General features: G+C 49.1%; 1 protein-coding gene across 1 annotated transcript in view; it reads right to left on the minus strand.

Annotated features, from left to right (window-relative positions):
* Positions 1 to 6381: 6381 nt before the first annotated feature.
* The window catches only part of LOC138280199 (tol-Pal system protein TolA-like), a 689969-nt gene continuing 671328 nt past the window's right edge, over positions 6382 to 25022 (minus strand). Inside the window, exon 20 of the mRNA XM_069219461.1 lies at positions 6382 to 6491. The gene's annotated coding sequence lies outside the window, so the exon portion shown is untranslated. The remainder of the gene's footprint in view (positions 6492 to 25022) is intronic.

A 25022-nucleotide genomic window follows, 5' to 3' on the forward strand; every position in this document is an offset into this window, starting at 1 on the left:
TACTGCATGAGTGTGTGTGTGTACCTTACATACTTAGCACCACCCTCTGATATGCCTAACTGCTAGACCACACTACCCAAAAAGAGAACATTTGGGAGGTAATTTGTGTCTCTGTGATCTCTCTGGGGACTGCTTGGTATCTTTGCAGTGACCTCATTTTGGTCCACTTTTTAGAAAGCCAGCTTCCTACACTTGCTTTGAAAAGTACCACTGTGAGAAGGACTTGGGCTCCTGCCACATGTTGCTTTCCTTGAATAGAGCATTTAAATGGGCAGATGGGTGTCCTACTGAAAAAAAAGAGTGCTTGTATCACACTATTTTTCTTGTCAGAAAGCTCGTACTTAATACATTAGGGTAGTGTTGGTTATGGTGGCAAGCTAATGATCTCTGCTTGTTGTGATAAGTTATGCTAAAAGGAGTAGGCCTGATATTCACTGTGAAAAGCATACAATAAAGTAAAAAGGAATTAAACAGTGGACTTTTATAACTCTGTATTAAGGCCTGTAGAAAGTTATTTTGTTTCATGTAATCTCACGGACTACTGTAAGAGGCAACATTTCTGGTGGCGGTTACACTTCCTGACAAGCCATGGAGGCTAGAAGATATGCACTGGGATAATTTTTGTGCTCCCCTCCTAGGATAGATAGTTTTGCAAAATGACTACTTTTTTCAGTGGTCATGCCCAGCTTTTCATTTTTTTGTGACTCACCTACCGGTAATCATAAACTCTAACACTGGGATACTACTATTTGGTGCCCAGACTCCTAAACCATGTCAATTTAGGCTTAAAACCTGATAGGCACATTTAAATGTCATACAACGCCATCAAATATGGTGCAGAAGCACAACTGTGGCATGAAAAGTTATATGCTGCTTGAGGAGTGCAGCAGTGTAGGAAGCTGGCTCTTTACAGTGTAACTCATTGTGGTACACTATATAAAGTGTCTAGACAAACCCCAACGGAATTACAAAGGCACAAATGACACCCAGAAAGCACTCTTTGTTGTGGTTAGCCTCCATGTTTTTCCTGGTATCTGATGTAATTTCGACTGAAAGTGCACCTGGTTCCTGCTAAGCAGGTCCTCGGAGCCAGAGCTCCTTCCCCAAAACTGCACAGTCGCTTCCCCAATTAGCAAAACCTTTAGCACCCTCTATAAGACCCTTGTAAATTGTACCCCTGGAACCTTGGGCCTGGGGTACTAAAACAGGCCCCTAAGGGCTGCAGCACAAAGTGTGCCACCCTAAGGGACCCCTCACCAAGCACATGACAGGCTGACATTGCAAGCTTCGTGTCTTGGTGCAAACCCAAGTGAAAACATAAAATGCCTTGACACGGTATATAACACTTGTAAATCACCTCTACAGCAGGCTTTATAGCCCAAAGGAAGGGAGCATTATATTACAGATGTGGGCATATCTGCATGAGTAAATATGCCCGCACTTTGTCTTTGTTAAACGTTAGACATAGGAAGTGAACAGGGAAGCCATTTTAAATACATATGCTGGACACTGGTCAATACGAGTCCCCTAGCTACATGATGGCTTCGGTGAAAATAGGGATGTTGGAATCAAATATCTTGCATTAATAAACCCTCACTGATTCCAATGATGGCTTTATGAAAACATGCATTCAGAGGGCACCTTAGAGGTGCCCCCTGAAAACCTACCAACTGCTGGGGAGCTGATTGACTAGTTTCCGCTATTCTGCCACAACAGCCGAGTTTCTGAGGACCCCCAGCTCTGCTCCTACCAGTTTCCCGGGCAGCCTGTGCTGCTGCAATCCTACAGAGAGGTTTCTGCCCTCTTGCTGCTTGACCAGAAAGGCAGAACAAAGGATTTCCTTTGGGAGTGGGAGGCAACACCCTCTCCCTTTGGAAATAGGTGTTAGATGACCTGAAATGCTTCGTGCCGTCCTTGCATAAACCTGTTTGCGCCAGTCGAGGGACCACCGGTCCCTGCTCTGGTGCAAGACTGGTCAATGGAAAGGGGAGTGACCACTACCCTGTCCATCACCACCCCAGGGGTGGTTCCCAGAGCTCTTCCAGGTGGCCACTTGTTTCTGCCATCTTGAATCCAAGATGGGCAGAGACCTCTGGGAGCATCTGTGTGGCCAGGCCAGGCAGGTGACATCACACCCCCCTCCTAATAAGTGTCACCCTGCTAGGTGACCAATCTCCCTTCCTGGGCTATTTTGGGTCTCCCTCTTGGGTGGGTCTTCAGATTCGACGTGCAAGATTCCAGCAGGACTCCCCCCCCCCCCCCCCCCCTCGTTTACTTCATCTTCTGGCCACCGGGACTGCAACTAGACCCTCCAGAAACTGACAATCTGCAACTCCAGTGCCAACTCCGCTTTGCATCATTGTTTCTCCGGCTCCATCCAGCAACTTCAACATTTCCCTGGTTGTACATCCTCTGAGGGTGACGAGTCTTCAGCCTGCACAAGAAGCAAGAAGGAATCTCCATTGGAGTGAAGGAGTCACTCCCCTGCATCCACAGGCATCAACTGAAATGACATACGGCTGTGTGGATCTTCCCTCCTGCAAAACTGTGTGGATTCTGCAACACAGGTCGTGGTCTGGAGTGGTCCTCCCTACCAGCTGTCCAACTTGGGAGATGTTGAGCCTTGCCTCTTCTTGCAGGACAGTACCCTTGTGCACCGTGACTGTTGCCTCTTCCAAGGCTTGTTGGCTCTTCTTCCAAAGGATCTTCAGGCTACGTGAAGCCCCGGCTTCCAGCACTCTTCCCTGCAATGCACAGTCTCCCGTCTGCTGCTCCAACGACATGGGACTCCTCTTTAGATGTGCTGAGTGGGCCTCACTGCGACTCTTGTGCCTGCGACTCTTGTGCCTGCGACTTGCCTGGGGGGCTGCATCCTCTACTTCAGACTCTCCTCACTGATGAGGGTAATCTGGGGCTCCCCTCCGTATGTTGAGTCCCCTTGGACCTGCCTGGTCCCCAGCAGCTCTGCAACTCTTCCCTTTGTCAAGGCTTGTTGGCGGTTTTCCCATAAGACTGACCGACTGCAACTCTTCTTCCAACGTGGGACATCGACTGCATCAATCCTGGAACTCTTCTCCTGTGCTGCATAGCCACTCCTGGTCTTCACCGTCGACCTGGTCCTGCATCTCCTTAAGGGTGGGTAGTAACTCCTGCCCCAACCGGACTCTCCAACTTGACCTGGACTTAGTCCCTTTCATTTGCAGGTCCTCTTCAGTCAGGATCCACATTTGTATTCTTCCAGTCTTGCTTTAATTTTTCACAGTTCTTTTTACAAAGCTTACCTGTGGGTTTGGGGAAAAAACAGGCACTTACCTATTCTCTCCTGGTTGCTGGGATGGGGTACCCTGGTACTACGCTTTTGTGGTTCCTAGTTCCTCCAGTTTCCCTTTACAGATTCCACTTCCTTGGGTTGGGGACCGACTTTCACATTCCACTTACTAAGTATATGGTTTGTTCTCCCCCTCTCTGTTTTATTCTGCTATTTTACTCGTTTCTATGCCAATTCCACTAATGTGTTTACTCACCTGCTAGTGGAGTATGGTCTATACAGTATTTTAGTATTTGTGCTACCATAATAAAGTACCTTTATTTTTGTAACACTGTGTGGGGTTCTTCCATGTGTGAGAGTGCTGTGTGACTATAGTGGTATGCATAAGCTTTCCATGTCCCCTAGCTACCTCTTGGCAGCTCATCCACAGCTACCTCTAGAGAGCCCTGGTTTCCTAGTCACTGCCTAAACCTCACTAACAGGGGATACCTGGAATAAGGTGATAACACCATATGTGCTCACTACACACAAAGCCAGCTTCCTACATTGGTGGTGCAGTGGTGGGATAAGATAATAGTCTTACCACTCTGTCACTAGGTACTGTCCACAGGAAAGACCAGTACTAACTGGAGGTACACTATACACTTAGTGTAAGGGTTCTAGTCTTCTGAGTTTGGGTAAGCTAGGGTTTGGCATAGCCTTGCTCCAAACTTTGCTGGGAGCCTAGTTTAGAGTAAAAGGGACTCCTACACCACTCTAGCCAGACATGTCTTCAGTAGAGCATGCCTCTCAGGCCCTGGACTCTCAGTATGAGGGTCTAACTTTCCAAGAGAGAGAAAACTGAAGACAGGGAGAAAGCCCAACAAGAGTCTGCTTCTTGACTTACTCCTCCAGATTGACCAGGACAATGCTGGTATCCAGGAAGAGGAAGAAGTAGAAGCTGACCTTCCAGTCCTAGTAAGGGTAGTCTTGGGCTTCACTGGGGAGGGTTGGGAAGAACCTGGGAAACACCACAGCTCTGTTAGGAGCACAGCATTTAGTGAGGAGGAGGAGGTCATAGCAGCAGGCCCACCTTTACTCCTAGAAGGTTGGTTCATAGGGTTACCAAAAGGAGGGATCAGTCCTCCTCTGTCCATTCCCATGTCTCCTAAGTATCTGAGGGGACCCACTGCCCTATTTCAGTAGAAGATTCCCTAGATAGAGTACTTTGGCAACTGAGGTTGGAGGAAGGCAAGCAGAGGCTGCAGCAGCAGCTTGCCCTAGAAAGGGAAGTATTGGCAGTGGAGAGGGAAAGGCAGGTTTTGGGGTTAGCACTCCATGGTGGCAGCAGTTTCAATTTTAGTTCCAGGGTCAAGGAGGACTCTTGACTCTAGGAACTCTTAAAAAGGTCAGACCACATGGTGTGAACACACCATTGACACAGGAGACGGCTTGTATTTGAAGTGGGTAGAGTGACCTCCTGGGCTCCAAATAATCTTCTTGTGGCATGTTGATCCCTCGGAGGTTCTGATGGCTAACGGTTTAAAGTACTAGCCTTCACAAGCAGAGTCTGCTCCAAGGGAGATTCCTTTGGTGTTTGGCAAAGTACTAGCAGCTCTCTGGCTTGGACCACACACACCCCACATTTGGCAAACTGGTGTCCCACTGTAAGTCCCTAGTATATGGTACCCAGGGTATTGGGGCACCAGGGCTGCAGCATGTATTATGCCACCCATGGGGAGCCCATGCAAAGTATCAGAACCTCAGCAAAACTGTTTTTGCAAGCATTTGTTGAGCAGGCTTTTCAGAGGCCATTTTGACAGCTTTTCTGAGGAAACCTTTGATTTTCCATTTATTTTTATGTTTTTTTAAATTGAGAGCTCTGTTCTGTAGCTTCCACATACTTTCACATTTGCATCACCTTTGGAAATGCTTAATGACACACTTAGAGCGGAATCATCCCAAATAAAGGCTGGTGACTAAGTGCAGGTCATCCGAACAGCTCTTTCTTTAGACATAGGTTGAACTGTTTTTGAAAAGCGATCTCTTCTCCTTGTCTGCAATGGTACCTCCTACGGGTTAGAAAACAAATAAATCCCTCCCTCTGCCTATAAACAACTCGCAATTGTGTGAAGCTTAAACTAGGGCTGGCTGAACTCCATGAAATGTGATAAGATGTTGAGCATCTAAACAAACTTGTTTTAGAAGCTCAGGGTAGATCCCCTTCCGGGGGAACTCCTGGACACAGAACTTAGTGGGTGGGGTGGGGGGTTTGTGGGGGTTGGAGGAGGGGGAAAGGTGTGTGTTTGTCCCCCCCTCACCCATTTACGCCCCCACACTCACTTCACTGGCTCAAGTTTGGGTAGTTTCAAATTCGGTGGATGTCTTAACAGATAAACACTTTGCTGCGTTTAAAGCATTTTAACTCTTTTTTAATTTTCAATGTACAGGTCAGTCCCATCCTGATGATGGGGGCTGATTCAAGCATGTGAGTATATGAAAGATCCAATGCATTAGAGCTGGTGGCTCCATCTGACTATGCTGGAAGGGATTTCCAAATAGACTGAAGGCAGTGGCAGGACATGGAATTAACAATGCATCCATTAGCACTCTGTGTGCTGCCTCATACTGTCTATAGAGTCAGCAATTTACAATTATTTGTAATTAGCCTAATGCATGTGCCTTACTACCTTCTTGTCAGGCATTACTCAAATATTCTTTTTAATAAGCAATAGTGTGCAGAAGTGAAGGAGACAACAGCCAAAGTGCACTACAAAACTTTCCTTCCTTCTTTCACAGAGCAAAAGCTGGTGAACTACTTCCAACATAGTTGACTTGGCCAGCCGTTACCATTGCTTTATATTATACATTCCAAACTAACATATAGCTTTTGTCATTTTAGACTCACCTTCACCAAACCTGTTTGGCTCCTCTTGACTTAAACTTTGCTTTAGAAAGTTTTCCAAGATATCAACCACATTATCATCAGGCAAGGAAGCAGCTGCAGTTGCTGTTGGCATAGTTTGTGCCGGTTTCCAAGGCATGGATTCCATCCTTAACGAATCTGTCTGAAGCCCTCTGTTGCTCTCCCTGCCATACAAAGGAGGGTTCCAATGTTCTTGCTTCTGGGTTCCAAATGCTTTTTCCAGAGGCATGCCTCCACGCTGCATATCCTGTGGCATCCGGCTTGGACCTTCAAACCCAGTGCCACTAGATATTTGAGAATCACGTTTCCAGTTTCCAACTGAGAATTTAAAAAAATTACAAATTAGGAAACAAAGGACAAGCCAATTATCAGCTTAGTATATTTGGTACAATGGAAATGGGATATAAATGAAAATAGATTTTAATGGTACCAAAGGAAAAAAAAACGGATTTTCCAAATCAGAACATTGAAATGTTATTAATCATTAGCTTTTAATATGACATAACTAGAAGAACAGTGATTAACGGCACATTTTGTTTGTATAAAACATTATCAAATCCACAGGGCTTACAAAATAAAAAACTGAACATTAAAATGTACTGAGGTGGCAGGGACTCAGTTAATCAAGTGTCTTTAAAATGGTTTGGAGATCCCCCATAAAACTCTTCAATTCATACTCAAGCTGCACATCTTATAGCCTTCAAGTTTTATTTAATGTTGATGCCAAGGTATTTAAGATGCCTGCCCACCTACTGGCCCTAATAATACGTGGTCTGGTACACTGAAGCCAGCCAGGAGGATTTATGCCTCTGCTATCCTTAATGACAACAAGAAGATAAGGCCATTGCAAGCTTAGATATGTGAATATCTTTTTACACTTAGGACTGGGATTTCTTGGAAATGGTACTTGACTTGAACAAACATGTCCCCTTATTTTGAAATTGGGCAAACTCTCATGAATGTGTGGTTTAATAAGACGGTATCAGGCAAACACATTGGTAGAAGTATGCCACAATGCTTCCCCCAGCACAACTAATTTTTGCATTGGCTGCTGAAACAGGATTTATTACACAATTCGCAGATTATGGTTTCAAGAACAATAGGGTCCTGCATGTCACATTTCACTCATAAGAAAAACGTTACTAACCCAGTATGTAGGAAAGTCATTTTTTGGCATGGTTACCCCCACATTTTGCCTGTTTATCAGAGTGGTTAGACTGTCTTCACTGGGATCCTGCTAACCAGGACCCCAACAATTGTGCTCTATCCTCCATATTTGGTTGCTTTGGTATCCTTTACTTGTCACAATTTGCATACTGATGTAACCCTGTAAGTCCCTAGTATATGGTACTTGGGTACCCAGGGCACTACTACACCAGAGGTCCCCCATGGGCTGCTGCATGTACTATGCCACCCTTGGGAGCCCATGCAAACTATGTCTGCACACCTGCCATTACAGCCTGCGTGAAAAGGTGCATGCACCCTTTCACTGCTGGTCACTTCACAAGGTCACTGTAAGTCACCCATATGGTAGGCCCTCCTAGCCCAGAGTGTAGGGTGCAGTTGTCGGAGGGCACCACTGCATGAGTAGAGGTGCCCCTACGAAATCCAGTTCCAATGCACTAGACTTCATAAGTGACAGGAAGCCATTTTTCCCTATGTACTGGCCACTTCCTGTGGTCTAGCTACAGAATGGTAACTCCGAACCTAGGCATGCTTGGTATCAAACATGTCAGAATCATACCCTAGAACTATTGGCAGTATTGGTGGCATGATTCCATGTACTCTTGGGGGGCTCCTTAGAGGACCCCCCCACCCCGTATTTCTCCAGCCAGTCTTCCAAGGTTTGCAGGCAGCCCCTCGGACAGCTTTATGCTCTCCTCCTGCTTGACCAGCTCAAGCAGGGGAAGGCAGTACAAAGGATTTCCTGTGGGAGAGGAAGGCAACACCCTTCTCCCTTGGAAATAGGTGTTACATGGCTCTGGAGGGGTAGCTTCCCCATGCCACTGGTTTGCTTTGAAGGGCATATTTGGTGCCCTCCTTGCATAATCCAGTTTGCACCAGTCCAGGGACCCTCACCCTACACCAAGCACCAGACCCTCCCGCCACTGAGCCATCGAAACCAACCCGGAGCGTATTAGCTGCATCCTCCACAAACATGCTGTAGAACTCTGGGACCTATTGGACTCCACCTGCCTAGACATCGCATTTCTCACTGAAACTTGGACAAACCCAGCAGCCCCACCAGTCATCGCCATCCCCAGCGACTACAAACTGCTCCACAAAGACCAGTCTTCACGCCCAGGCGGCAGCCTGGCCATCATAAAACAAATCCTCCTTCCGCTTGACGACCAATGCAGAAGAACACTCCCCTCTATGGAGCATTTCCAGATACACGCCACCTGGCACGCATGCGTCCTTCAGCGACTTCATTGTCGACATCATTTCTCCTCATGCTTTCACCTTCTCAAACTACTTCCTCCCCAGCAACCCCAACTACCTTAATGGCAACAGCAATGACACCAATACCGCTTCCCTAGTCAGCAACCTCACCCGAATTGGATTAAAGCAACTGGTCACCTCACCAACACACATCGCTGGACTACACACTCAACGCCATTTTCTCCACCAACATCACTGTCAACAACACTTCCACACTTCACTGGACTGACCACCACTGCATCCATTTCACTATCACCTCACCGACTATCCATCTCCACACACTACGAGCCCCAAACAGAAAATAGAACTTGATCATCGAGGAACAGCTCTCCAACACCCTTTATAGTCTTTCCTGCTCCTCATAACAGATGCTAACATCTCAGCAAGGAACTTCCACCATCTCCGAATGTGCCAACACCCTAGCACCTCTCCGTAAGACCTCCGCTAAACACTAACTCAAAAAGACCAGCTGGTTCTCCCCTGCACTCCAGGCTCACCTGCAGAGGGCTAGAAAAAAGATGGAGGAAGAGCCTTCAAAGCTGCCACCAAATCTCACCACCACCTCATCAGAGTCATCAGGAAAGCTGCCCTGCAGGACAATATCAGCGCCACCACTCACAACACCAAGGAGCTCTTCGCCAAACCCCAATCAGAAACGGAAAGCATCCCTCCATCTCAAGACCTGTGTGACAAGCTAGCCAACTTCTTCCACCGGAATCAAAGACATATACGACAGCTTCGGATCCCAAGACCCTCCGAGCCCTCCAACAATCACCCAGATCCGACCTATTGAACTATCACAGACCCTGCACTACTGGACAACCCTCACCACAGACGAGACCCGCACCACCATGACCAGCATCCACCCCAGAGCCCCTACAAACCCGTCCTCACCACATTTTCAACAAGGCCAACACACCTACACACCTTCAACTGTTCCATACAAAGAGCCACCTTCCCAGAGGACTGGAAGTATGCACAGAGCCAAGGTCAATGAAAAGGCCATCAATGCTCAGCTCCGTAAGCACATCGAGGACAATAAGATCCTGGACACCTCCCAATCAGGCTTCAAGAGCAATCGCAGAACAGAGACCGCCCTCCTTGCCGCCACAGATGACATTTGCTCACCCAACGACCGCGGCCACACAGCAGCCCTAATCCTATTGGACCTATCGGCCACCTTTGACACAGTCTCGCACCCCACCCTCTGCTCTAGGCTTCACGCAGCAGTCATCCGCAGAACGGCCCTACAATGGATATGCTCATTACTGTCTGGCAGAACTCAGAGTCAGACTTCCACTTTACCTGTCAAAACCTACGGAGATCAGCTATGGAGTTCCACCTCCTCCCTGAGCCCCACACTCTTCAACATTGTAAGGAAATGCCTCCTTGGCATGGTTGCCCCCTGACTTTTTGCCTTTGCTGATGCTATGTTTACAATTGAAAGTGTGCTGAGGCCTGCTAACCAGGCCCCAGCACCAGTGTTCTTTCCCTAACCTGTACTTTTGTATCCACAATTGGCAGACCCTGGCATCCAGATAAGTCCCTTGTAACTGGTACTTCTAGTACCAAGGGCCCTGATGCCAAGGAAGGTCTCTAAGGGCTGCAGCATGTCTTATGCCACCCTGGAGACCTCTCACTCAGCACAGACACACTGCTTACCAGCTTGTGTGTGCTAGTGAGGACAAAACGAGTAAGTCGACATGGCACTCCCCTCAGGGTGCCATGCCAGCCTCTCACTGCCTATGCAGTATAGGTAAGACACCCCTCTAGCAGGCCTTACAGCCCTAAGGCAGGGTGCACTATACCATAGGTGAGGGTACCAGTGCATGAGCATGGTACCCCTACAGTGTCTAAAACAAAACCTTAGACATTGTAAGTGCAGGGTAGCCATAAGAGTATATGGTCTGGGAGTCTGTCAAACACGAACTCCACAGCACCATAATGGCTACACTGAAAACTGGGAAGTTTGGTATCAAACTTCTCAGCACAATAAATGCACTCTGATGCCAGTGTACATTTTATTGTAAAATACACCACAGAGGGCACCTTAGAGGTGCCCCCTGAAACTTAACCGACTATCTGTGTAGGCTGACTAGTTTTAGCAGCCTGCCACAAACCGAGACATGTTGCTGGCCCCATGGGGAGAGTGCCTTTGTCACTCTGAGGCCAGTAACAAAGCCTGCACTGGGTGGAGATGCTAACACCTCTCCCAGGCAGGAATTGTCACACCTGGCGGTGAGCCTCAAAGGCTCACCTCCTTTGTGCCAACCCAGCAGGACACTCCAGCTAGTGGAGTTGCCCGCCCCCTCCGGCCAGGCCCCACTTTTGGCGGCAAGGCCGGAGAAAATAATGAGAAAAACAAGGAGGAGTCACTGGCCAGTCAGGACAGCCCCTAAGGTGTCCTGAGCTGAGGTGACTCTAACTTTTAGAAATCCTCCATCTTGCAGATGGAGGATTCCCCCAATAGGGTTAGGATTGTGACCCCCTCCCCTTGGGAGGAGGCACAAAGAGGGTGTACCCACCCTCAGGGCTGGTAGCCATTGGCTACTAACCCCCCAGACCTAAACACGCCCTTAAATTTAGTATTTAAGGGCTACCCTGAACCCTAGAAAATCAGATTCCTGCAACAAGAAGAAGGACTGCCCAGCTGAAAACCCCTGCAGCGGAAGACCAGAAGACGACAACTGCCTTGGCTCCAGAAACTCACCGGCCTGTCTCCTGCCTTCCAAAGATCCTGCTCCAGCGACGCCTTCCGAAGGGACCAGCGACCTCGACATCCTCTGAGGACTGCCCCTGCTTCGAAAAGACAAGAAACTCCCGAGGACAGCGGACCTGCTCCAAGAAAAGCTGCAACTTTGTTTCCAGCAACTTTAAAGATCCCTGCAAGCTCCCCGCAAGAAGCGTGAGACTTGCAACACTGCACCCGGCGACCCCGACTCGACTGGTGGCGATCCAACACCTCAGGAGGGACCCCAGGACTACTCTGATACTGTGAGTACCAAAACCTGTCCCCCCTGAGCCCCCACAGCGCCGCCTGCAGAGGGAATCCCGAGGCTTCCCCTGACCGCGACTCTTTTGAACCTAAAGTCCCGACACCTGGGAGAGACCCTGCACCCGCAGCCCCCAGGACCTGAAGGACCGGACTTTCACTGGAGAAGTGACCCCCAGGAGTCCCTCTCCCTTGCCCAAGTGGAGGTTTCCCCGAGGAATCCCCCCCCTTGCCTGCCTGCAGCGCTGAAGAGATCCCGAGATCTCTCATAGACTAACATTGCGAACCCGACGCTTGTTTCTACACTGCACCCGGCCGCCCCCGCGCCGCTGAGGGTGAAATTTCTGTGTGGACTTGTGTCCCCCCCGGTGCCCTACAAAACCCCCCTGGTCTGCCCTCCGAAGACGCGGGTACTTACCTGCAAGCAGACCGGAACCGGGGCACCCCCTTCTCTCCATTCTAGCCTATGTGTTTTGGGCACCACTTTGGACTCTGCACCTGACCGGCCCTGAGCTGCTGGTGTGGTGACTTTGGGGTTGCTCTGAACCCCCAACGGTGGGCTACCTTGGACCAAGAACTGAGCCCTGTAAGTGTCTTACTTACCTGGTTAATCTAACAAATACTTACCTCCCCTAGGAACTGTGAAAATTGCACTAAGTGTCCACTTTTAAAACAGCTATTTGTCAATAACTTGAAAAGTATACATGCAATTTTGATGATTTGAAGTTCCTAAAGTACTTACCTGCAATACCTTTCGAATGAGATATTACATGTAGAATTTGAACCTGTGGTTCTTAAAATAAACTAAGAAAAGATATTTTTCTATATAAAAACCTATTGGCTGGATTTGTCTCTGAGTGTGTGTACCTCATTTATTGTCTTGTGTATGTACAACAAATGCTTAACACTACTCCTTGGATAAGCCTACTGCTCGACCACACTACCACAAAATAGAGCATTGGTATTATCTATTTTTACCACTATTTTACCTCTAAGGGGAACCCTTGGACTCTGTGCATGCTATTCCTTACTTTGAAATAGCACATACAGAGCCAACTTCCTACATTGGTGGATCAGCGGTGGGGTACAAGACTTTGCATTTGCTGGACTACTCAGCCAATACCTGATCACACGACAAATTCCAAAATTGTCATTAGAAATTGATTTTTGCAATTTGAAAAGTTTTCTAAATTCTTAAAAGTCCTGCTAGGGCCTTGTGTGTTAAGTCCCTGTTTAGCATTGTCTTTTAGAGTTTAAAAGTTTGTTAAAAGTTTGAAATTAGATTCTAGAAACAGTTGTAGATTCTTAAAAGTATTCCAACTTTTAGAAACAAAATGTCTAGCACAGATGTGACTGTGGTGGAACTCGACACCACACCTTACCTCCATCTTAAGATGAGGGAGCTAAGGTCACTCTGTAAAATAAAGAAAATAACAATGGGCCCCAAACCTACCAAAATACAGCTCCAGGAGCTTTTGGCAGAGTTTGAAAAGGCCAACCCCTCTGAGGGTGGCAACTCAGAGGAAGAGGATAGTGACTTGGAGGACAATTCCCCCCTACCAGTCCTATCTAGGGAGAACAGGGTCCCTCAAACCCTGACTCCAAAAATAATAGTCAGAGATGCTGGTTCCCTCACAGGAGAGACCAACACCTCTGAAATCACTGAGGATAGCCCCAGTGAAGAGGACATCCAGTTAGCCAGGATGGCCAAAAGATTGGCTTTGGAAAGACAGATCCTAGCCATAGAGAGGGAAAGACAAGAGATGGGCCTAGGACCCATCAATGGTGGCAGCAACATAAATAGGGTCAGAGATTCTCCTGACATGTTGAAAATCCCTAAAGGGATTGTAACTAAATATGAAGATGGTGATGACATCACCAAATGGTTCACAGCTTTTGAGAGGGCTTGTGTAACCAGAAAAGTGAACAGATCTCACTGGGGTGCTCTCCTTTGGGAAATGTTCACAGGAAAGTGTAGGGATAGACTCCTCACACTCTCTGGACAAGATGCAGAATCTTATGACCTCATGAAGGGTACCCTGATTGAGGGCTTTGGATTCTCCACTGAGGAGTACAGGATTAGGTTCAGGGGGGCTCAAAAATCCTCGAGCCAGACCTGGGTTGACTTTGTTGACTACTCAGTGAAAACACTAGATGGTTGGATTCAAGGCAGTGGTGTAAGTAATTATGATGGGCTGTACAATTTATTTGTGAAAGAACACCTGTTAAGTAATTGTTTCAATGATAAACTGCATCAGCATCTGGTAGACCTAGGACCAATTTCTCCCCAAGAATTGGGAAAGAAGGCGGACCATTGGGTCAAGACAAGGGTGTCCAAGACTTCAACAGGGGGTGACCAAAAGAAAGGGGTCACAAAGACTCCCCAGCAGAAGGGTGATGAGACAACCAAAACTAAAAATAGTAAAGAGTCTTCTACAGGCCCCCAAAAACCTGCACAGGAGGGTGGGCCCAGAGCCTCTTCACAAAACAATGGGTACAAGGGTAAAAACTTTGATCCCAAAAAGGCCTGGTGTCATAGCTGTAAACAGCATGGACACCAAACTGGAGACAAGGCCTGTCCCAAGAAAGGTTCCACTCCAAACTCCCATCCAGGTAACACTGGTATGGCTAGTCTCCAAGTGGGATCAACAGTGTGCCCAGAGCAAATCAGGGTCCACACTGAAGCTACTCTAGTTTCTGAGGGTGGGGTGGATTTAGCCACACTAGCTGTCTGGCCGCCTAACATGCAAAAATACAGACAGCAACTCTTAATTAATGGGACTAGAATAGAGGGCCTGAGGGATACAGGTGCCAGTGTCACCATGGTGACAGAGAAACTGGTTTCCCCTGGCCAATACCTGACTGGAAAAACTTACACAGTCACCAACGCTGACAATCAGAGAAAAGTACATCCCATGGCAATGGTTACTTTAGAATGGGGAGGGGTCAATGGCCTGAAACAGGTGGTGGTCTCCTCAAATATCCCAGTGGACTGTCTGCTTGGAAATGACCTGGAGTCCTCAGCATGGGCTGAGGTAGAGCTAAAAACCCATGCAGCAATGCTGGGTATCCCTGAACTGGTGTGTGTGAAAACGGGAGCACAGTGCAAGGCACAGGGTGAACAAGTAGAGCTGGAGTCTGGAAGAATGGCCCAGCCTACCAAGAGAAAAGGAAAGTCAGTTGGGAAACCAACTGCAACACAGCAAAAGAAAGGGAACCTCTCTTCTCATGAAGAAGTTCTGCCCTCTGAGGGAACTGAGCCTTTGGAGCTTGAACCTTATCAGGTTGAGCTCTTGGGCCCAGGGGGACCCTCAAGGGAGGAGCTGTGTAAGGGACAAGAAACCTGTCCCTCTCTTGAAGGCCTTAGGCAGCAAGCTGCTGAAGAGTCCAAAGGCAAGAAAAATGGAACACATAGGGTCTATTGGGAAGATGGGCTCCTGTACACTGAGGCCAGAGACCCCAAACCTGGTGCCACTAGGAGAGTGGTAGTGCCTCAGCTGTTCAGAGAGTTCATCCTAACATTGGCCCATGACATTCCCCTTGCTGGACATTTGGGACAAACCAAGACGTGGGAGAGGTTAGTCAACCACTTCTACTGGCCCAATATGTCCAACATGGTTAAGGAGTTTTGCCTCTCCTGCCCCACCTGTCAAGCCAGTGGTAAGACAGGTGGGCATCCAAAGGCCCCCCTCATTCCACTTCCTGTGGTGGGGGTGCCCTTTGAAAGAGTGGGTGTGGACATAGTTGGTCCACTAGAACCTCCCACAGCCTCAGGAAATATGTATATCCTGGTAGTAGTGGATCATGCTACCAGGTATCCTGAAGCTATTCCCCTTAGGTCGACTACTGCCCCTGCAGTAGCCAAGGCCCTCATTGGTATCTTTACCAGAGTGGGTTTCCCTAAGGAGGTGGTGTCTGACAGAGGTACCAACTTCATGTCAGCATACCTAAAGCACATGTGGAATGAGTGTGGAGTGACTTATAAATTCACTACACCCTACCATCCACAAACTAATGGCTTAGTTGAGAGATTCAACAAGACATTAAAAGGCATGATCATGGGGCTCCCAGAAAAACTCAAAAGGAGATGGGATGTCCTCCTGCCATGTCTGCTTTTCGCTTACAGGGAGGTACCACAGAAGGGAGTAGGGTTCTCACCCTTTGAACTTCTGTTTGGTCATCCTGTAAGGGGACCACTTGCCCTTGTTAAAGAAGGCTGGGAGAGACCTCTCCATGAGCCTAAACAGGACATAGTGGACTATGTACTTGGCCTTCGCTCTAGAATGGCAGAGTACATGGAAAAGGCAACCAAAAACCTTGAGGCCAGCCAACAGCTCCAGAAGTTTTGGTATGACCAAAAGGCTGCACTGGTTGAGTTCCAACCAGGGCAGAAAGTCTGGGTTCTGGAGCCTGTGGCTCCCAGGGCACTCCAGGACAAATGGAGTGGCCCTTACCCAGTGCTAGAGAGGAAGAGTCAGGTCACCTACCTGGTGGACCTGGGCACAAGCAGGAGCCCCAAGAGGGTGATCCATGTGAACCGCCTTAAGCTCTTCCATGACAGGGCTGATGTGAATCTGTTGATGGTAACAGATGAGGATCAGGAGGCAGAGAGTGAACCTCTCCCTGATCTTCTATCATCAGACCCAAAAGATGGCACAGTAGATGGAGTGATCTACTCAGACACCCTCTCTGGCCAACAGCAAGCTGATTGTAGGAGAGTCCTACAACAGTTTCCTGAACTCTTCTCCCTAACCCCTGGTCAGACACACCTGTGTACCCATGATGTGGACACAGGAGACAGCATGCCTGTCAAGAACAAAATCTTCAGACAGTCTGACCATGTTAAGGAAAGCATCAAGGTGGAAGTCCACAAGATGCTGGAATTGGGAGTGATTGAGCGCTCTGACAGCCCCTGGGCTAGCCCAGTGGTCTTAGTCCCCAAACCTCACACCAAAGATGGAAAGAAAGAGATGAGGTTTTGTGTGGACTACAGAGGGCTCAATTCTGTCACCAAGACAGATGCCCATCCAATTCCAAGAGCTGATGAGCTCATTGATAAATTAGGTGCTGCCAAATTTCTAAGTACCTTTGACTTGACAGCAGGGTACTGGCAAATAAAAATGGCACCTGGAGCAAAAGAAAAGACAGCATTCTCCACACCTGATGGGCATTATCAGTTTACTGTTATGCCCTTTGGTTTAAAGAATGCCCCTGCCACCTTCCAAAGGTTGGTGAATCAAGTCCTTGCTGGCTTGGAGTCCTTTAGCACAGCTTATCTTGATGATATTGCTGTCTTTAGCTCCACCTGGCAGGATCACCTGGTCCACCTGAGGAAGGTTTTGAAGGCTCTGCAATCTGCAGGCCTCTCTATCAAGGCATCCAAGTGCCAGATAGGGCAGGGAACTGTGGTTTACTTGGGCCACCTTGTAGGTGGAGGCCAAGTTCAGCCACTCCAACCCAAGATCCAGACTATTCTGGACTGGGTAGCTCCAAAAACCCAGACTCAAGTCAGGGCATTCCTTGGCTTGACTGGGTATTACAGGAGGTTTGTGAAGGGATATGGATCCATTGTGACAGCCCTCACTGAACTAACCTCCAAGAAAATGCCCAAGAAAGTGAACTGGACTGTGGAATGCCAACAGGCCTTTGACACCCTGAAACAAGCAATGTGCTCAGCACCAGTTCTAAAAGCTCCAGATTATTCTAAGCAGTTCATTGTGCAGACTGATGCCTCTGAACATGGGATAGGGGCAGTTTTGTCCCAAACAAATGATGATGGCCTTGACCAGCCTGTTGCTTTCATTAGCAGGAGGTTACTCCCCAGGGAGCAGCGTTGGAGTGCCATTGAGAGGGAGGCCTTTGCTGTGGTTTGGTCCCTGAAGAAGCTGAGACCATACCTCTTTGGGACTCACTTCCTAGTTCAAACCGACCACAGACCTCTCAAATGGCTGATGCAAATGAAAGGTGAAAATCCTAAACTGTTGAGGTGGTCCATCTCCCTACAGGGAATGGACTTTATAGTGGAACACAGACCTGGGACTGCCCATGCCAATGCAGATGGCCTTTCCAGGTTCTTCCACTTAGAAAATGAAGACTCTCTTGGGAAAGGTTAGTCTCATCCTCTTTCGTTTGGGGGGGGGGTTGTGTAAGGAAATGCCTCCTTGGCATGGTTGCCCCCTGACTTTTTGCCTTTGCTGATGCTATGTTTACAATTGAAAGTGTGCTGAGGCCTGCTAACCAGGCCCCAGCACCAGTGTTCTTTCCCTAACCTGTACTTTTGTATCCACAATTGGCAGACCCTGGCATCCAGATAAGTCCCTTGTAACTGGTACTTCTAGTACCAAGGGCCCTGATGCCAAGGAAGGTCTCTAAGGGCTGCAGCATGTCTTATGCCACCCTGGAGACCTCTCACTCAGCACAGACACACTGCTTACCAGCTTGTGTGTGCTAGTGAGGACAAAACGAGTAAGTCGACATGGCACTCCCCTCAGGGTGCCATGCCAGCCTCTCACTGCCTATGCAGTATAGGTAAGACACCCCTCTAGCAGGCCTTACAGCCCTAAGGCAGGGTGCACTATACCATAGGTGAGGGTACCAGTGCATGAGCATGGTACCCCTACAGTGTCTAAAACAAAACCTTAGACATTGTAAGTGCAGGGTAGCCATAAGAGTATATGGTCTGGGAGTCTGTCAAACACGAACTCCACAGCACCATAATGGCTACACTGAAAACTGGGAAGTTTGGTATCAAACTTCTCAGCACAATAAATGCACTCTGATGCCAGTGTACATTTTATTGTAAAATACACCACAGAGGGCACCTTAGAGGTGCCCCCTGAAACTTAACCGACTATCTGTGTAGGCTGACTAGTTTTAGCAGCCTGCCACAAACCGAGACATGTTGCTGGCCCCATGGGGAGAGTGCCTTTGTCACTCTGAGGCCAGTAACAAAGCCTGCACTGGGTGGAGATGCTAACACCTCTCCCAGGCAGGAATTGTCACACCTGGCGGTGAGCCTCAAAGGCTCACCTCCTTTGTGCCAACCCAGCAGGACACTCCAGCTAGTGGAGTTGCCCGCCCCCTCCGGCCAGGCCCCACTTTTGGCGGCAAGGCCGGAGAAAATAATGAGAAAAACAAGGAGGAGTCACTGGCCAGTCAGGACAGCCCCTAAGGTGTCCTGAGCTGAGGTGACTCTAACTTTTAGAAATCCTCCATCTTGCAGATGGAGGATTCCCCCAATAGGGTTAGGATTGTGACCCCCTCCCCTTGGGAGGAGGCACAAAGAGGGTGTACCCACCCTCAGGGCTAGTAGCCATTGGCTACTAACCCCCCAGACCTAAACACGCCCTTAAATTTAGTATTTAAGGGCTACCCTGAACCCTAGAAAATCAGATTCCTGCAACAAGAAGAAGGACTGCCCAGCTGAAAACCCCTGCAGCGGAAGACCAGAAGACGACAACTGCCTTGGCTCCAGAAACTCACCGGCCTGTCTCCTGCCTTCCAAAGATCCTGCTCCAGCGACGCCTTCCGAAGGGACCAGCGACCTCGACATCCTCTGAGGACTGCCCCTGCTTCGAAAAGACAAGAAACTCCCGAGGACAGCGGACCTGCTCCAAGAAAAGCTGCAACTTTGTTTCCAGCAACTTTAAAGATCCCTGCAAGCTCCCCGCAAGAAGCGTGAGACTTGCAACACTGCACCCGGCGACCCCGACTCGACTGGTGGCGATCCAACACCTCAGGAGGGACCCCAGGACTACTCTGATACTGTGAGTACCAAAACCTGTCCCCCCTGAGCCCCCACAGCGCCGCCTGCAGAGGGAATCCCGAGGCTTCCCCTGACCGCGACTCTTTTGAACCTAAAGTCCCGACACCTGGGAGAGACCCTGCACCCGCAGCCCCCAGGACCTGAAGGACCGGACTTTCACTGGAGAAGTGACCCCCAGGAGTCCCTCTCCCTTGCCCAAGTGGAGGTTTCCCCGAGGAATCCCCCCCCTTGCCTGCCTGCAGCGCTGAAGAGATCCCGAGATCTCTCATAGACTAACATTGCGAACCCGACGCTTGTTTCTACACTGCACCCGGCCGCCCCCGCGCCGCTGAGGGTGAAATTTCTGTGTGGACTTGTGTCCCCCCCGGTGCCCTACAAAACCCCCCTGGTCTGCCCTCCGAAGACGCGGGTACTTACCTGCAAGCAGACCGGAACCGGGGCACCCCCTTCTCTCCATTCTAGCCTATGTGTTTTGGGCACCACTTTGGACTCTGCACCTGACCGGCCCTGAGCTGCTGGTGTGGTGACTTTGGGGTTGCTCTGAACCCCCAACGGTGGGCTACCTTGGACCAAGAACTGAGCCCTGTAAGTGTCTTACTTACCTGGTTAATCTAACAAATACTTACCTCCCCTAGGAACTGTGAAAATTGCACTAAGTGTCCACTTTTAAAACAGCTATTTGTCAATAACTTGAAAAGTATACATGCAATTTTGATGATTTGAAGTTCCTAAAGTACTTACCTGCAATACCTTTCGAATGAGATATTACATGTAGAATTTGAACCTGTGGTTCTTAAAATAAACTAAGAAAAGATATTTTTCTATATAAAAACCTATTGGCTGGATTTGTCTCTGAGTGTGTGTACCTCATTTATTGTCTTGTGTATGTACAACAAATGCTTAACACTACTCCTTGGATAAGCCTACTGCTCGACCACACTACCACAAAATAGAGCATTGGTATTATCTATTTTTACCACTATTTTACCTCTAAGGGGAACCCTTGGACTCTGTGCATGCTATTCCTTACTTTGAAATAGCACATACAGAGCCAACTTCCTACAAACATCTACATGGCCCCGCTAGCATCCATCGCCATACGATACCTCAATGACTGAAAACCCCACTACTGCCGAGAAGAATTTCCACAACAGGATGGAAGCTGTCGCCACCTGGATAAAGGACAGCTGCCTCCAGCTCAACTCTGACAAGACCGAGATCCACATTCTGGGACAACTCCTGCTGGCCATCGACCCTTGGCGCACCCCCCCCCCCCCCCCCACTCACCTCAACCCCACCAAACCACGCACACAACATTGGCTTCATCCCTGACTCATCTCTCACCATGACCCGAAAAGTCAACTCAGTCGCATCTTCCTGCTTTCACACTCTGCGACTTCTCCGAAGATCTACAAATGGAGCCCTCTAGGCTGATACCACCCAGAAGAACCTGAAGGAACTATAGCACATCCAAAACGCCTCTGCCAGACTCATCCCGGACATACCCTGACGCAAACCTATCTCCATTCACCTAAGAGAACTCTACTGGCTTCCTATCGAGAAAATAATTAACTTCAAGCTCCTCGTCCACACTTACAAGGCCCTCCACGACCTAGGACCCACCCACCTCAACCACTGATTCACCTTCTACTCCCCCCGTGTAGGAGGCTGGCCTGGCTTGTAGTGGGTACCAAGGGGTACTTACACTCTGTACCAGGTCCAGTTATCCCTTATTAGTGTAGAAGAGGTATTTCTAGCAGCTTAGGCTGAACTAGGAGACATGCAAAGCTCCTGCTATACCACTGGTGTCATCTGCACAATATCATAAGAAAACACAATACACAGATATACTAAAAATAAAGGTACTTTATTTTTATGACAATATGCCAAATGTATCTCAGTGAGTACCCTCAGTATGAGGATGCCAAATATACACAAGATATATGTACACAATACCAAAAATATGCAGTAATAGCAAAAGGAAGTAATGCAAGCAATGTAAAGTTACAGTAGATTGCAATAGGAGCACATAGGTATAGGGGCAACACAAAACATATACTCCATAAGTGTAATGCGAACCACAAATGGACCCCAAACCTATATGAGCTTGTAGAGGGTCGTTGGGCTGTAAGAAAACAGTGAGGGTTAGAAAAATAGCCCACCCCAAGACCCTGAAAAGTAGGTGTAAAGTGCACTTATATTCCCCAGAGAGCACAGAAGTCGTGATAAGGGAATTCTGCAAGGAAGACCAACACCAGCAATGCAACCAAAGTGGATTTCTGGACGAGAGTACCTGTGGAACAAGGGGACCAAGTCCAAGAGTCGCGACAAAGTCGAGAGTGGGCAGATGCCCAGGAAATGCCAGCTGAGGGTGCAAAGAAGCTGCCACCGGATGGTAGAAGCTGTGGATTCTGCAAGAACGAAGAGGGCTAGAAACTTCCCCTTTGGAGGATGGATGTCCCACGTCGTGAAGAAGCTTGCAGAGGTGTTCCCACGCAGAAAGACCGCAAACAAGCCTTGCTATTGGTTAGTGGTTATGGTTTTTGGATGCTGCTGTGGTCCACGAGGGACCAGGATGTCGCCACTTGGATGAGGAGACAGAGGGGGCGCCTAGCAAGTCAGGGAGCCCTCACAGAAGCAGGCAGCACCCGCAGAAGTACCGGAGCAGGCACTTGGAAGAGGAGTGAACCGGAGCTCACCCGAAGACACAAAAGGGAGTCCCGCGACGCCGGAGGACAACTCAGGAGGTTGTGCACTGCAGATTAGAGTGTCGGGACCCAGGCTTGGCTGTGCACAAAGGAAATCCTGGAAGAGTGCACAGGAGCCGGAGCAGCTGCAAATCAAGCAGTACCCAGCAATGCAGTCTAGCGTGGGGAGGCAAGGACTTACCTCCACCAAACTTGGACTGAAGAGTCACTGGACTGTGGGAGTCACTTGGACAAAGTTGCTGAGTTCCAGGGACCACGCTCGTTGTGCTGAGAGGGGGCCCACAGGACCGGTGATGCAGTCTTTTGTTGCCTGCAGTTGCAGGGGAAGATTCCGTCAACCCACGGGAGATTTCTTCAGAGCTCCTGGTGCAAGAAGGAGGCAGGCTACCCCCAGAGCATGCACCACCAGGAAACAGGCAAGAAAGCGTCAGGATCAGCGATACAAGGTTGCAGTAGTCGTCTTTGCTACTTTGTTGCGGTTTTGCAGGCGTCCTGAGCAGTCAGCGGTCGATCCTTTGGCAGAAGGTGAAGAGAGAGAGGCAGAGTGTAGGAAGTTGGCTCTGTATGCACTATTTCAAAGTAAGGAATAGTATGCACAGAGTCCAAGGGTTCCCCTTAGAGGTAAGATAGTGGCAAAAAGAGATAATACTAATGCTCTATTTTGTGGTAGTGTGGTCGAGCAGTAGGCTTATCAAAGGAGTAGTGTTAATCATTTGTTGTACATACACACAGGCAATAAATGAGGAACACACACTCAGAGACAATTCCAGGCCAATAGGTTTTGTTATAGAAAAATATATTTTCTTAGTTTATTTTAAGAAACACAGGTTCAAATTCTACATGTAATATCTCATTTGAAAGGTATTGCAGGTAAGTACTTTAGGAACTTTGAATAATCACAGTAGCATATATACTTTTTACATACAACACAATAAGCTGTTTTAAAAGTGGACACAGTGCAATTTTCACAGTTCCTGGGGGAGGTAAAGTAATGTTAGTTTTTGCAGGTAAGTAAACCACCTACGAGGTTAAGATTGGGGTCCAAGGTAGCCCACCGTTGGGGGTTCAGAGCAACCCCAAAGTCACCACACCAGCAGCTCAGGGCCGGTCAGGTGCAGAGTTCAAAGTGGTGCCCAAAACGCATAGGCTTCAATGGAGAGAAGGGGGTGCTCCGGTTCCGGTCTGCCAGCAGGTAAGTACCCGCGTCTACGGAGGGCAGACCAGGGGGGTTTTGTAGGGCACCGGGGGGGGGACCAGTCCACACAGAAAGTACACCCTCAGCAGCGCGGGGGCGGCCGGGTGCAGTGTGCAAACAAGCGTCGGGTTCGCAATGTAAATCAATGGGAGACCAAGGGGTCTCTTCAGCGGTGCAGGCAGGCAAGGGGGGGCTCCTCGGGGTAGCAGCCACCTGGGCAAGGGAGAGGGCCTCCTGGGGGTCACTCCTGCACTGAAGTTCCGATCCTTCAGGTGCTGGGGGCTGCGGGTGCAGGGTCTTTTCCAGCCGTCGGGATTTTAGAGTCAGGCAGTCGCGGTCAGGGGGAGCCTCGGGATTCCCTCTGCAGGCGTCGCTGTGGGGGCTCAGGGGGGACAACTTTGGTTACTCACAGTCTCGGAGTCGCCGGAGGGTCCTCCCTGAGGTGTTGTTTCTCCACCAGTCGAGTCGGGGTCGCCGGGTGCAGTGTTGCAAGTCTCACACTTCTTGCGGGGATTGCAGGGGTCTTTAAATCTGATCCTCTGAAACAAAGTTGCAGTCCTTTTGGAGCAGGTCCGCTGTCCTCTGGAGTGTCTTGTTCCTCTTGAAGCAGGGCAGTCCTCTGAGGATTCAGAGGTCGCTGGTCCTGGAGAAAGCGTCGCTGGAGCAGGTTTCTTTAGAAGGCAGGAGACAGGCCGGCAGGACTGGGGCCAAAGCAGTTGGTGTCTTCTTTCTTCTTCTGCAGAGATTTTCAGCTCAGCAGTCTTCTTCTTCGGTAAGTTGCAGGAATCTAAATTCTTAGGTTCAGGGAAGCCCTTAAATACTAAATTTAAGGGCGTGTTTAGGTCTGGGGGGGTTACAGCCCTGAGGGTGGGTACACCCTCTTTGTGCCTCCTCCCAAGGGGAGGGGGTCGCATTCCTATCCCTATTGGGGGAATCCTCCATCTGCAAGATGGAGGATTTCTAAAAGTTAGAGTCACTTCAGCTCAGGACACCTTAGGGGCTGTCCTGACTGGCCAGTGACTCCTCCTTGTTATTCTCATTATCTCCTCCGGCCTTGCCGCCAAAAGTGGGGCCGTGACCGGAGGGGGCGGGCAACTCCACTAGCTGGAGTGCCCTGTGGTGCTGGAACAAAGGGGGTAAGCCTTTGAGGCTCACCGCCAGGTGTTACAGCTCCTGCCTGGGGGAGGTGTTAGCATCTCCACCCAGTGCAGGCTTTATTACAGGCCACAGAGTGACAAAGGCACTCTCCCCATGTGGCCAGCAACATGTCTCGAGTGTGGCAGGCTGCTAGAACTAGTCAGCCTACAAGGGTAGTTGGATTAGGTTTCAGGGGGCACCTCTAAGGTGCCCTCTGGGGTGTATTTTACAATAAAATGTACACTGGCATCAGTGTGCATTTATTGTGCTGGGAAGTTTGATACCAAACTTCCCAGTTTTCAGTGTAGCCATTATGGTGCTGTGGAGTCCGTGTTTGACAGACTCCCAGACCATATACCCTTATGACTACCCTGCACTTACAATGTCTAAGGTTTGGCTTAGACACTGTAGGGCATAGTGCTCATGCACTGGTGCCCTCACCTATGGTATAGTGCACCCTGACTTAGGGCTGTAAGGCCTACTAGAGGGGTGACTTATCTATACTGCATAGGCAGTGTGAGGTTGGCATTGCACCCTGAGGGGAGTCCCATGTCGACTTACTCATTCTGTCCTCACCAACATACACAAGCTGGCAAGCAGTGTGTCTGTG

Source organism: Pleurodeles waltl, chromosome 2_2 (assembly GCF_031143425.1).
Source record: "Pleurodeles waltl isolate 20211129_DDA chromosome 2_2, aPleWal1.hap1.20221129, whole genome shotgun sequence".
NCBI classification, from domain to species: Eukaryota; Metazoa; Chordata; class Amphibia; order Caudata; family Salamandridae; genus Pleurodeles; species Pleurodeles waltl.